Raw genomic sequence first — 14661 nt, 5'->3', positions numbered from 1 at the left:
AAGGAAGGTTGTTAAGCTTTTAATGGTTATATTAGTGTTTCATTAAATATATACATATATATTTAGAAGTATCCTAGAACTCTAGCTTCTCGTGTCATTCACACAAAATTTCAAAATAGAGAAATATAAACAATTTTGCTCAATATATAAAGTCCTTCCACAGACACTTAAAAGTTATTGCAGTGTGACAAATTAATAATAATGTCAATAAAATACAAGAAAAAGACAGTAAAATTCCCCATGGTATGAGGGAAAATTAAGCCAGAAGTGGTATGTAAAATATCTGTGCCTGAGAGAAGACTCTAGTGAATGGTATAGGGTATTGAATGTATGACCCTAAAGCCCACATCAGATCTACAAGGTACACCTGAATTTGCACAGTCTTTGAAAGAATAAGAGTTGGAAAAAATTCACTCAGCAAATACAGAGTCTAGTCTTAAAGTTTGGAGAAGTATCAGTGGCATATTAAAGACTCCTTGAACTTTGAATGCATCACAGAAACCCTAAGTTATTTAAAGTGTACCAGAAAATAAATACAGAAGGTAAACCACATGCTCATCAGTCTCATCCCCTTCATCTCACAAAATTCATAGTGAAACTGACAAGGCTCTGGATGAGAGAAGAAGACAGGAAATATAGGGAGGGAATATAGGAAATGAAACAAGAAGCACTGAGAAAGAATCAGGTTAGGGTAATAGATGGAAAGAATTTAATATGACAGAAGTCCATAAACAAAAACATCGAGGAGAGAAGAGTAGAGAATAAGATAAAGTGCGAATGAAAATTTGGTGTATAGATAAAAAGAAAGGGAATGTTAAAAGAACCAAGAAAGTAGTTGTTTAAAGCTTATTGGAATAAAAATGCTTTCAGGGAAATTTATCTAATTTTTTCCCAAAGATTAAATGAAAACTTAAAAGAAAATATACAGGTAAGTATAATGGGATTAAAGCACCAGGGAAATTCAAATTTAGCGAAAAATTCACATAAAATGTAATAAGATTTAAACAAGTGCAAACTCATATACAAATGTGATATACACAATGTGCCGCAGTTTCTGACAGCTTCCTTTGGTTTTGATCAAAAGTTAAAGACAGAAAAGGATCAATCTTACTGACTTGAGTAAAAATTTCAGGCATATTAGTAGTGGGGTTCACCATGCAAAAATGTTCTTGAATTATTTGGACACTACATGGGCTGTTATTGTTTGGTAGATTACCTTTAATAAATTTTTTGGCTGCTACTAAATATATATTATTAAGTCTCACAATTATTGTAGCTATGTTGCATAAAGTATTCACAAACAGTGAATTAGAGAATACTGGACTGCTTCAAGAGAAAATGTAGGTTTTGGTTCTTAGGAACCTCTATTTACACTTTGTTAAGCAATGAGGACATGATTTTCTTTCTGGTGAACTGTTGTTTTAGCCCATGGCAAAATGAAGCTCATCATATCGTGACTGCCTTTTCAGAAAAAAATGTAAACATGTGCCCATGAAAGCAGAATTGGTTAGGAAGAGATGAGGAACTTAGGAGAAAAAGAATCACTCATTTGTTCAAAATAGTATATGTAGCACTGCCTGCATGATTTAAAGAAGTAATCTGACTTTTCTCTGCAAATAAACATATACTGAAAAATGTCATTAAAAAATAGGATATTTACATTTTAATGGATAATTTTGCATCTTCTGGAAAAAATTTTTGAAAGCATTAAAGACTATAGTTTGTGGCTTCATTCACATAAAATATTCAAGTTGAGAGATATGTATTATTTTTAAAGTCCCTAACAATACAAAATCTTTCCACAAATATTTGAAGTACTTGCTGTTGACCAAATTGACAGTTGTGTTAATAAAAGTAAGGAACAATGAATTAAAATTATTCTCTTCAGATATAAAACATTGGAGGGGAAAATGGTGAAAAGTATTTTAATACTTGGAATAGCAGATTTAGGGCAGTGTAAGAATGACCCTCAAGTTTACATGTGACCAATGAATGATTTCAGATATTATTCAGGTATTGAAGACCAGAAAAGAAAGCACTATGGGAGAAGTCAACAAGCAAAATATTGCCTTAGAGTGGCAGAGATCTGGATAGTGCTAGGCAAGGATGGTACATTGACTGAAAACTGGTATATGATTAAGACATCAGGAAAGCAAGTATTTTAAAATCTTTTGGGAATAAAGGGATGTCAAAGACACTTTACAGTTTTTAAAATTTTCATCTGTAAAATTCAAAGAAATGTCAATATAAATGTCAGTGGAAAGAAATACACAAAAAATTCATATTTGTTAAAAACTGTACCTAAATTTAAATAATTAGGATACAGATAAACACACAAACCCCACTCATTTACACCAACACACACACAGGCACACATACAGCATTTGAAATTTCCCTTTAGAGAAATGAATAGTATTCAATAAATGAATAAGGAAAAAAGGAATACATTTTTGAATTGAGAAGACAAGAAACATTTTTTTTTGTTAAATATCTGATGAAATTATTATGATTCCTTTCAGCAATATGTTTGGCCTGGAGAATTCCCTGGACAGAGGAGCCTGGAAGGCTACAGTCCATGGGGTTGCAAAGAGTTGAACATAACTGAAAGACTAACACACTCAGCAATATGTACTCTTTTGTTACCAACTTTTTTATCTTTAATAAGTGATTTGCATGTTGTTAAACATATCAATAAATACACAACTGTCCTAGAGTGGTAGTTTTGCCATATAAAATCACCAAACACTGAATTATTGGATCCTAAGCAACTGCTCTTATAGGTTATCACTTTCAGGTTCATGGTGCCTCTTTCCACATTTTAGTCAACTGATTAATATGTAACTGTATTTTATGACAGTTTGATTTTAACTCATTCCTCAATGAAACTTGCCTTCACAAAGTAAAATAAGGGAATGGAGATGAAATATTAAGTGGCAGTGAAGGGGCTTTTAAAACAAATGAATGAAAATATCTTGGACAAAAATTTCAAATCAGAAACTTAAAAATTTTATAGGTAATTTAGTATGCATATACACTTTCCCCAAAGGAAAATGTCTACAGGAATTACACAGATGGGACAAATCAAAGCAAAAGTAATAGAGCATTGAATAACAAATGAAGGGGGCAGACTTCAGTTGAAATAATCATAAAATGAGAAAGAATGATGCAAAGTTATATGTACATTGCAGTTGAGGAAGATGATTGCTGAGACTGAAGACCAAAGTTAAAGAAATGAAAGAAACACGACAAACTGCAAACTGTGAAACATTAATGGGACTTACATTTATCCTGTTCCCCCTTATCTGAAAAATAAAGGGAAGAGCGAGCCATGTAAACCAAATGCAGGCACAATGTAAAAGGAGACAATAATTTGATTCCTTCCCATCATTTACTCATTCAATAAAAATGACCTCCCTTGTCTAAGAGTTGGAATCTAATGTTCCAAAGGCCACATCACTCATGCGAGGTAATGCTGCTTTTTATTCTCTCATCCTTTGTGGCAAAGGAATAACTATAGGAAGGGAAATCAGGTAAAGTGAATTCAGTTTATCCCAGTTTATCCTCTGGGATAAGCTGAATAAATATTGTATATGAACATACATACCACTAGACCATTCAGGTATGACCTAAATCAAATCCATTATAATTATACAGTGGAAGTGAGAAATAGATTTTAAGGGACTAGATCTGATAGACAGAGTGCCTGATGAACTGTGGACAGAGGTTCGTGACATTGTACAGGAGACAGGGATCAAGACCATCCCCATGGAAAAGAAATGCAAAAAAGCAAAATGGCTGTCTGAGGAGGCCTTATAAATGGCTGTGAAAAGAAGAGAAGTGAAAAGCAAAGGAGAAAAGGAAAGATACAAGTATCTGAATGCAGAGTTCCAAAGAATAGCAAGAAGAGATAAGAAAGCCTTCTTCAGTGATCAGTGCAAAGAAATAGAGGAACACAACAGAATGGGAAAGACTAGAGATCTCTTTGAGAAAGTTAGAGATACTCTTGAGAAACCTATATGCAGGTCAGAAAGCAACAGTTAGAACTGGACATGGAACAACAGACTGGTTCCAAATAGGAAAAGGAGTATGTCAAGGCTGTATATTGTCACCCTGCTTATTTAACTTCTATGCAGAGTACATCATGAGAAACGCTGGGCTGGAAGAAGCACTAGCTGGAATCAAGATTGCTGGGAGACATATCAATAACCTCAGATATGCAGATGACACCACCTTTATGGCAGAAAGTGAAGAGGAACTAAGCAGCCTCTTGATGAAAGTGAAAGAGGAGAGTGGAAAAGTTGGCTTAAAGCTCAACATTCAGAAAACTAAGATCATGGCATCTGGTCCCATCACTTCATGGCAGATAGATGGGGAAACAGTGGAAACAGTGTCAGACTTTACTTTTGGGGGCTCCAAAATCACTGCGGATGGTGATTGCAGCCATGAAATTAAAAGACTCTTGGTCCTTGAAAGGAAAGTTATGACCAACCTAGATAGCATATTGAAAAGCAGAGACATTACTTTGCCAACAAAGGTCCGTCTAGTCAACGCTATGGTTTTTCCTGTGGTCATGTATAGATGTGAGAGTTGGACTGTGAAGGAAGCTAAGTGACGAAGAATTGATGCTTTTGAACTATGGTGTTGGAGAAGACTCTTGAGAGTCCCTTGGACTGCAAGGAAATCCAACCAGTCCATCCTAAAGGAGATTGGTCCTGGGTGTTCATTGGAAGGACTGATGCTGAAGCTGAAACGCTAATACTTTGGCCACCTCATGCAAAGAGTTGACCCATTGGAAAAGACCCCAATGCTGGGAGGGATTGCGGACAGGAGGAGAAGGGGCCGACCGAGGATGAGATGGCTGGATGGCATCACTGACTAGATGGACATGAGTTTGAGTGAACTCCAGGAGTTGGTGATGGACAGGGAGGCCTGGCGTGCTGTGATTCATAGGGTCACAAGGAGTTGGACTCGACTGAGCAACTGAACTGAACTGAACTGAATACACATATACAGAATCTAGAAAAATGGTACTGAAGAATCTATTTTCAGGGCAACAATGGAGAAACAGATATAGAGAATAGACATGGGGAGAGAGGGAGAGAGGGTGAGATGTATGGAGAGAGTAACATGGAAACTTACATTACCATATGTAAAATAGATAGCCAATGGGCATTTGCTGTATGTCTCAGGACACTCAAACAGGGGCTCTGTATCAACCTAGAGGGGTGTGGTGGGGAGAGAGATGAGAGGGAGTTTCAAAAGGGAGGGGATATATGTATACCTATGGCTGATTCATGCTGAGGTTTGACAGAAAACAACAAAATTCTGTAAAGCAATTATCCTTAAATTAAATAAAATTAAAAAAAAAAAACTTGGTCTTGAGTTGGGCTTTCCAGCTTTTTCATAACAAAAGACAAACATGCTCACATAGATGAAATGGGTCTGGAAAGGTGACACAAACGTGCACAGTGAAAGTACCTGTCAGAAATTTGACCTGTGGTAATACTCATATGAATATTCATATGAAGCCTGCTACATGCATTAAGGGATATGTACCCAAGTTCGATCTGACATGCAAGCCAAGATACAATTGAAGCATATCATTAACAAAGGAGGATGTTAAACTTTGAAATTTGAAATGCGTATTGAAAAAAATTTTTGGAATCATCTAGGAAAATAGCTTTCCTGAATTTTAGATATACTATATGTGAATTTTTCTTAAGATATAACATCCTTGTATATTTATTTAAAAGACATTGCAGTTTTTATAACTATTAATTACATGAATAAAAAATGCAAAAGCATAAAAAATAAAGTAAAAAAAGACAGAAAAATATTGTAAAATATTTTTAAAACAGGAATATTTGAGTAATATATTGAAAAACAGTGAAAGCATGTGACTGACTCAGTCTTACAGTTAACCAGTGGAGGGCATCAGGTTTTATATAAGATCTTTAACAGGAAAATGGGAGGAGAAACTTCATTATCAAATTGGAAATCCTCATATCTTAAATTTGGGAAGGAATTAATAGTATAGTAATGTCTCCTTCAACTTGAGAACTTGTTAAGGTACTAAATTAACTGACAATTTTCAGAAAACATAGAATGGTAAACCATGTGATGGTCAGTCCAATCCCTTTACCTCAGAAAATCAAAACAAGTTTGGCAAGTCCTGGGCAAACAGACAAGGCAATATAATAGGATGGAAATGGAAAAGGTGTAATGAGCAAGGGTGGATGGAACATAGGGAAACAGCAATGAAAGGAATCAAATAAGAAAGAGGCTTATATTCTAAAATTGCATGGAGGTGAAAAGTGAGCCGGTGGATGGCATAATGATAAGGGAGCAGGGGATGTTCAAGATAATGCTGAAGCAGGCAATGAGAGAGTTATTGGAGTGAAAGTTGTTACAAATTTACTAAGGTTTTTTAGAAGATCACCTGGAAAATAAAATGGAAAGCTTCATGTAGACGCCATGGAAAACAAACATGAAGAAAAGTGAAATATTTTGAAGAATCCAAAAATAATGTTAACACTCTCTAGATACACTGAAACATATTCACATATGCATATTATGAACACAAAATAAACTCACCAATAGTGGCCTTGATTTTGTCCAGAGAATATTCTATGTTAAGAAAGAGAAAGAAAAAAAGAAATTGCATTCAATTCTCTAAATGAAGAGTAATTTTTAGAAATATTAGTTTAGGTAGTTAATTTTCAAAGTTTGTGTACCTTTTAATTTTATTTAGGCTCTTATAAGTCAGTATGTTTGCTATAGTAATTTTCTTGATGGCTACTTATCTGTTGCATAAGATAGTCATAAACACTTAATCAAGAGTCTTGGAGTCAGGTACTTAAGAAGCCATGAGAAAGCCTATGGTAAAAGCACCCATCTAGCTAAAACTATCAGCAGCAGTAGTTACATGTCATGATTCATACATTGAAGAGATGTATTCCCTATTTCCAGTCAATCTGTAACAGAAATATATAATTGAAAAATATTTCTATAAAAGGAAGGATGTTAAACTTTTAATGGTTCTATTAATGTTAGTGTTTTTTTTTTTTTTAAACAAACAGTTAGGAGTTAGTCTAGTCTCTCATGTTATTCACATAAAATTTCAAAATGGAGAAATATGTTATAAACGACCTTTGCTCACTATAAGTCCTTCCACAATACAAACACTCAAATTTATTGCAGTTTTCCAAGTTAAAAATTATGTCAATAAAATGCAAGAAAAAGACAGCAAAACTCCTATGGTGTGAAGAAAGTAAACCCAGGAAATGATATGCAAAATATCTCAACACTTGAGACAAGACTCAGTAAGTAATCACGGGCATTGCATATGTGAGCCTAAAGCCCACACTGGACCTATGCAGTACATCTGAATTTACAGCCTTTGACAGGACAAGAATTGGAGAAACTTCACTCAGGAAATGTGGAGTCCTGTCTTATAAAGTTTAGGCAGTATTGATGGCTTATTAATGGCCCCCTGAACATTGAATACATGATAGAAGCCCTAAGTTATTGACAGGGTACCAGAAAACAAATATAGAATGTAAACCACGTGCTCATCAATCTCCACCCTTCCTCTCACAAAACTCCTTATGAAACTGACAGGGCTTTGGATGAGAGAAGAGTGTTTATACAGGGAGGGAATATAGGAAGTGAAACCGGAAGCACTGAGAAAGAATCAAGTCTAGGGTAATAAAAATTGAGAGAATATAATGTCAGTGAAGTTCATGAATAATTCAGAAAGGTAGAATAGATACCCAGGAACAAAACAAGTCAACAGATGGCCAACAGTTACAAAGACAGGGAATGTTAAAAACACTGAAAGTGTAATTCAGAGTGTTTTGGAATATCACAGCTGTGAGAGAAATTTACCAAATTTCTTCTGAAAGTCATCTGAAAAATAAAAATGGAACACCACGATAAATATCATGCCACAGAAGCACAAAAGAATTCAATTTAAGTGGATAATTCACACACAATATTATATATAACTGATATATACACACACATGTGCAGGCACATACACGTACCAATGTTACTGAAAGCTTCTTTTTGTCCTGAGAATATTGATAAAAATTGAAAAAAGAAAAGGAGTGATCTTACTGACTTGAGGAAAAATTTCAGGGATGATACTACTAGTGATTATCCTTTAAATAGTTTATTGATTCATGGGACTCACTTGGGTGGCTGTTTATTTGGTTGGTTGGTTAAATTTCATAAGTTCTTTGGCTGCTACTGTATGTAAATTATCAAGTCTCATATTTGTTGTAGCTATGTTGTATAAAGCATCCACAAACAGTGAATTAGAGAATACTGAACTGCTTCAAAAGAAAACGCAGGGTTTGGTTCTTAGGAACCTTAGTCACATTCTGTTAAGAAGTGATGACATGACTCTGTTTTTGGTGAATTGCTATTTTAGCACATGCTAAAATGGAGTTCATTGTATCTTGATTAGCTTTTCAGAAAAAAATATTAACACGCTCCCATGTAAACTGAAATAGTGAAAAAGAGCAGAGGAACCAGAGAACAAATGATCCATTCGTTCAAAATAGTATCAGAAGCAGTGACTACATGATCTGTGCTGCCTGCATTAAAGAGAGAAATTTGATTTCCTCTGACAAAACAAAATAATGTTGAAAAATGTCACTAGAAAAACAAGATATTAAAACTTTAATGAAGAATTATGGTTTTATGGAAAGAGATCTTTTGGAAGCATTACAAGAAAATTGCATATGGTGACATTCACATAAAGTAGTCTCCTTTGATAAATGTATTGGTATTTGACTTTCCTAACAATATAAAATCTTTTCACAAATATTTGCAGTACTTGCAAATGAATGAATTAAAGTCACTCTCATTGGATATAAAAAATTCCAGGAAATAAATTATGTCAGGTATTTGCATATTTGAGAGCCACAAGATTTGGGGCAGTTTAAGAATGACCCTCAAGTTTACGCTTGACCAATGAGTCACTTCAGATTTTATTCAGGCCCTGATAAACCAGAAAAGGAAAAAAATATGGGAGAAGTTGACAAGCAAAATATTGCCCTAGAATGGTAGAAATCAAGAAGAGTACAAGCAAAGATGGCATATTGACTAAAACTTGGGATATGATTAAGACATTAGGAGAGCAGGCATTTTAAAGTGTTTTGGGAATAGAGGGAAATCAAAGATAGTTTACAATTTTTTTCTGAATTTCATCTGTAAAATGAAGTGTCAATGTAAATTTCATTGAAAAGGCAAGAAATTAAAATTTGGTGAAAAATTGTATATAAAATTAAATTATTAGGGTGCAGATAAACACACAAAAATCAAATGCACCACGATATGCAGAAAGGCACACATAAAGTATCTGAAAATCTCTTTTGAGAAATGAGTAGTATTCAGTAAATGAAGAAGGGAAAAAGGAATGCATTTTCTGAAATGATAAAATTTTTATGATTCCTGTGGCAGTGTGTAATCTTGTTTCTCAGTTTTTTATCTTTGCATACTATTAAATATAAATACTCAACTGTCCTTGAGTGGTGGTTTTGCCATATGAAATCACCAAACAGATTCTGAATTACAGAATCCCAAACAGCTGCTTTATGTCACCTTCAGGTTTGTGGTACTTCTTTTCAAATATTTTTGTCAACTGATTAATACATAACTGTATTTTATGCGAGTTTGATTTTAACTTATTCTTCAATGAAACTTACCTTCACAAAGTAAAATAAAGGGAATGGAGATGAAATATTAAGTGGCAGTGAAGGGGTTTTTTAATCAAATGAATGAAAATATCTTGGACAAAAATTTCAAATCAGAAACTTAAAAATGGCGAAATTTTATAGGTAAGTTAGTATGCATATACACTTTACCAAGAGGAAAATGTCTACAGGAATTACACAGATGGGACAAATCAAAGCAAAAGTAATAGAGCATTGAATAACAAATGAAGGGGGCAGACTTCAGTTGAAATAATCATAAAATGAGAAAGAATGACGTAAAGCTATATGTACATTGCAGTTGAGGAAGATGATTGCTGAGACTGAAGACCAAAGTCAAAGAAACAAAAGAAACATGACAAACTGCAAACTGTGAAACATTAACGGGACTTACATTTATCCTGTTCCCCCTTATCTGAAAAATAAAGGGAAGAAAGAGCCATGTAAACCAAACGCAGGCACAATGTAAACAGAGACTTCCCATCATTTACTCATTCAATAAAAATGACCTCCCTTGTCTAAGAGTGGGAACCTAATGTTCCAAAGGCCACATCACTCATGCGAGGTAATGCTGCTTTTTATTCCCTCATCCTTTTCTGCACAGGAATTACTATAGGAAAGGAAATTAAGGTAAAATGGAGCTTCTGCTGGGATAAGCCAAATCAATATTTGGTCTTGTATTTGGCTTTCCAGCTTTTTCATAACAAAAGACAAACATGCTCACATAGATGAAATGGGTCTGTAAATGTGATGATAAACTGTATAGTTAAAGTACCTGTCTGTCAGAAATTTGACCTGTGTTAATAGTCTTATGAAGCCTGCTACATGCTTTAAAGGGATAGGTACCCAAGTTCAATCCAATATGCAAGCCAAGATACAACTGAAGCATGTTATTAGTAAAATGAAAGTGAAGTCTCTCAGTCGTGTCTGACTCTTAGCGACCCCATGGACTGCAGCCCACCAGGCTCCTCCGTCCCTGGGATTCTCCAGGCAAGAACACTGGAGTGGGTTGCCATTGCCTTCTCCAATGCATGAAAGCGAAAAGTGAAAGTGAAGTCATTCAGTCACTCAGGAAGATGTTAATCTTTGAAATTTTAAGTGTGTATTGAAAACAAATTTTGGATTCGTCAAAATCATCCTAAGACAACAGCTTTCCTTATCATTCACATAAAAGTCCTGAATTTTAGATATACAATATATGAATTTTTCTTAAGATATAACATCATTGGTTAATTATTGAAAAGACATTGCAGTTTTTATAACTATTAATTTGCATTTTTCAGTTTCTTCTTTGAAAACATAACAGAGGTTCCAAGTGGAATGGAAGTGCTCCAGAAAATAAATATAGAATGTAAACCATGTTTCGATCAGTCTCACCTCCTTCACCTCACAAAACATAATGAAATGGGCAAAACTCTAAATGATAGATTGCAACAGTATTTATAGGGAAGGAACATAGGAACAGGCAAAGGAAGCATTGGGAAAGAATCAGGTATAGGGTAACAGAAGTGAAGAGAATATTAGTGAAGTTCCTAAGCAAATAATTTGGGAAGTTAAAGTAGATGTCCATGCAAAAGGAAGCCAGAAATAGCTTAAGGTTAAAAGGACAGGAAATATTCAAACTGTTGAGAAAAGGTAGTTTAGTGAGGGTTTGGAATAGCAGTGGTAAGAAAAATTTACCAATTTTTTTCTGAAGGTCATCTGAAAAAAATAAAAGGAAACACCATTATAAATATGCCTCAGAAATGAAAAGGAATTTAAATTTAGTGGAAATTTCACATACAATATTAAATGTAACACAGTATAGACAAACACAAATACATACACAATATATGTGCAGGCATACACGTATGTACCAATATGACTGATAACTTCCTTTTATTCTGAGAATATAGGTCAAAAATTAAAAGAGGAAAAAGAGTGATCTTGCTGACCTGAGGAAAAATTTCAGGAATGATACTACTTGTGGTTATCCTTTTGTTTTTGATTTACCTGACATCACTTGGGCTCTTACTGCTGTTGCTGTTCAGTTGCTAAGTTGCGTCTGACTCATTTGGGAACCCATGGACTATAGTCTGCCTGGCTCCTCTGTCCATGGGATTTCCCAGGCAAGAATACAGGAGTGAGAAGGATGTCACAGTTGCCAGGAATTCCAGCCCTCCAGGGCGCTCAGGAAGGAGAAGCATATCTGTGCAATCTGGAAGCCCCCAGGCTGCAGCCACTCCTTATGGTGAGCACTGAGGAACTCATGATGTGGAAAAAAAAACAGGATACTGGCCCCAGGATAGCTGAGGTGCATATGGAAAGGATGATTTCAGTGAGCCCAGAAAACTCTTGCATCCTCCCATACATAAAAAAGTGCTAAATTCCTTAACTTAGGATATCTAGTCCTGTTTAATTCACAAAAATATTTTTGATTTTCTGACTGCATGCCCTTTGTTGCAAACTTCTATATAACGTGACTTCTTCCCCTGCTTCCTCAGAGCAGTTCTCTCAGGGTCACTTGAAATACCGTCTCCAGGCTTGAAGTCTTAAAATTCCCCACCAAGTAAAACACAACTCAACTTTTGTGCAGTGACTGTTTTTAAGTTGACAATGGTCTTTTGTATTATCAAGACCTTGACAATTTGGTATGATGAAACTTTATTGATTTACAAATACTTTCATGTTTCCTTTCTCCTTTCAGAATTGAGCTTGCTCAGTTTGAGAGTCAGGCTTGTTTTGGTTAAGAATTTTCAGGTTAGGAGAGGCAGTCCTAAGATGGTGGAGGAATAGGACAGGGAGACCACTTTCTCCCTCACAAATTCATCAAAAGAACATTTCAATGCTGAGTAAATTCTACAAAACAACTTCTGAATGCTGGCAGAGGACATCAGGCACCCAGAAAAGCAGATCATTGTCTTCAAAAACAGGTAGGAAAAAATGTAAAAGATGAAAAAAGAGACAAAGGAGCTAGGGAGGGAGCTCTGTCCCGGGAAGGCAGTCCAGTCCCGGGAAGGGAGTCTTAAAAAGAGAGAAGTTTCCAAACACCAGGAAACACTCTCGCTGCCAAGTCTGTGGCAAGCCTTGGAAGCACAGAGGGCAACATAACAGGGAAGAAAAATAAATAAATAATTAAAGCCAACAGAATACGAGCCCAACGTAACTCCCCCAGCAGAGAAGCAGTGCAGATGCTTGCATCTGCCACTAGCAAGTGGGGGCTGGGCAGGGAGGCGCGGGCTGCAATGGTTTTTAAGAATCAGGCCAGAATGCCCCAAGTGTAACCAGAGTGAACTAACTTGGCCTAGCATACCAGACTGAGAGATAGCTACCACGCGAAAAGCTCTAACATAAGACACTGCCAGGACCACACACAGAACAAAGGATGGAACTGAAATAGCCGACTGCAGACCATCCCCCTCCGGTGACAGGCAGCCACAGCCAGAAGGGCTGGAAGGGGGCAATCCCAGCCCCGGAGAGACTTTACCTACGAAACTGCAAGCAGGCTTCTTTGCTAAGACTTCTTGGGGTCCTGGACAGTCACCATCCGCCTGACAAGGGGTGCCAGTGATACACCCAGAAAACCGAGCAGCAGGGACGGGAAAGGCAATAAGTCGCAGCAACTGTGCTCGCCAAACGCCTGAGCTACTCGGTCCTGGGAAGGGCACAAAACGCAGGCCCAACTGAACCTGCGCCTCTGAGGGCTACCTGAGAGCCAAGCCTGAGCTGCTTAGACCGGGGAGGTGCATGCAGCCTAGGGCCGGCCTCAGACGGTTCCCGGCTGAGCACCGTAGAGCCTGAGCAGTGTGCGCTGTGTGCAGGGGCAGGCCCAGAGTGGCTGAGACACTGTGAGCACACGCCAGTGTTATTTGTTTGCAGCATCCCTCCCTCCCCACAGTGCAACTGAACAAGTGAGCCTAAAAAGAAAAAAAGTGTCCACCACCGCCCCCCTTGTGTCAGGGCAGAAATCAGACACTGAAGAGACCAGCAAACAGAAGAAGCTAAACAGAGGGAACCACCTTGGAAGTGACCCCACACTGCCCACAACACCAGACAAAGTCCCAGTATATGTTTACTATTTTTACAACCATTCTCTCTCTCTTTTTTTTTGTTGATGTTGTTTGATTGTCTTTTCTTCTTTTTTTTAACTTAAAATTTTTTTAAGTCCTCTATTTCTCCTTTAATTTTTATTTTTATAATCTACTATTATTTTTCCAAAAAAAGACCCTATTTTTAAAGCAAACGCCATATATATATATTTTGTGGTTGGTTTTGTTGTTTTTTAATAATTCTCGTGACTTTGTGTTTTTCTTCTTCTTCTTATTATTTTCTTTAATATTGTATATCTGAAAATCCAACCTCTACTCTAGATTTTTAATCTTTGCTTTTTAGTATTTGTTGTCAATTTTGTACATTTAAAAACCCAATCTTCAGTACCCAATTTTACCTGAGAGCGAGATTACTGGCTTGACCACTCTCTCCTCCTTTGGACTCTCCTTTTTCTCCACCAGGTTGTCTCTGTCTCCTCCCTCTCCCTTCTCTTCTCTACCCAACTCTGTGATCTCTGTGTGTTCCAAACAGTGGAGAACACTCAGGGAACTGGTTAGTGGCTGGATCTGTCTCTCTCCTTTTCATTTCCCTCTTTTATCCTCCTGGCCACCTCTGTCTACTTCCTCCCTCTCCTTTTCCCTGTATAACTCCGTGAACATCTCTGAGGGGTTCAGACTGTGGAGCGCACATGAGGAAGTGATTACTGGCTAGATTGCTATCTCCTCTTTTGATCCCACCTCATCTCATTCCAGTCACCTCTAACTACCCCCTCCCTCTTCTCTTCTCCATGTAACCAGTGAACCTTTATGGGTGTCCCTCACTGTGGAGAAACTTTTCATCTTTAACCTAGATGTTTTATCATTGGTGCTGTATAGATGGAGAAGTCCTGAGGCTACTGTAAAAATAAAACTGA

The 14661-nt window shown here is 36.6% G+C and overlaps 1 protein-coding gene across 1 annotated transcript in view; it reads right to left on the bottom strand.

Annotated features, from left to right (window-relative positions):
* LOC138425143 (butyrophilin subfamily 1 member A1-like) overlaps positions 1–14661 on the bottom strand; it is a 50159-nt gene that overhangs the window by 21418 nt on the left and 14080 nt on the right. The gene's annotated exons all lie outside the window — the stretch shown is intronic.

Source organism: Ovis canadensis, chromosome 20 (assembly GCF_042477335.2).
Source record: "Ovis canadensis isolate MfBH-ARS-UI-01 breed Bighorn chromosome 20, ARS-UI_OviCan_v2, whole genome shotgun sequence".
NCBI lineage: Eukaryota > Metazoa > Chordata > Mammalia > Artiodactyla > Bovidae > Ovis > Ovis canadensis.
Note: the sequence above shows the minus strand (reverse complement) of the source record. Positions and strands in the feature narration are given on the sequence as shown.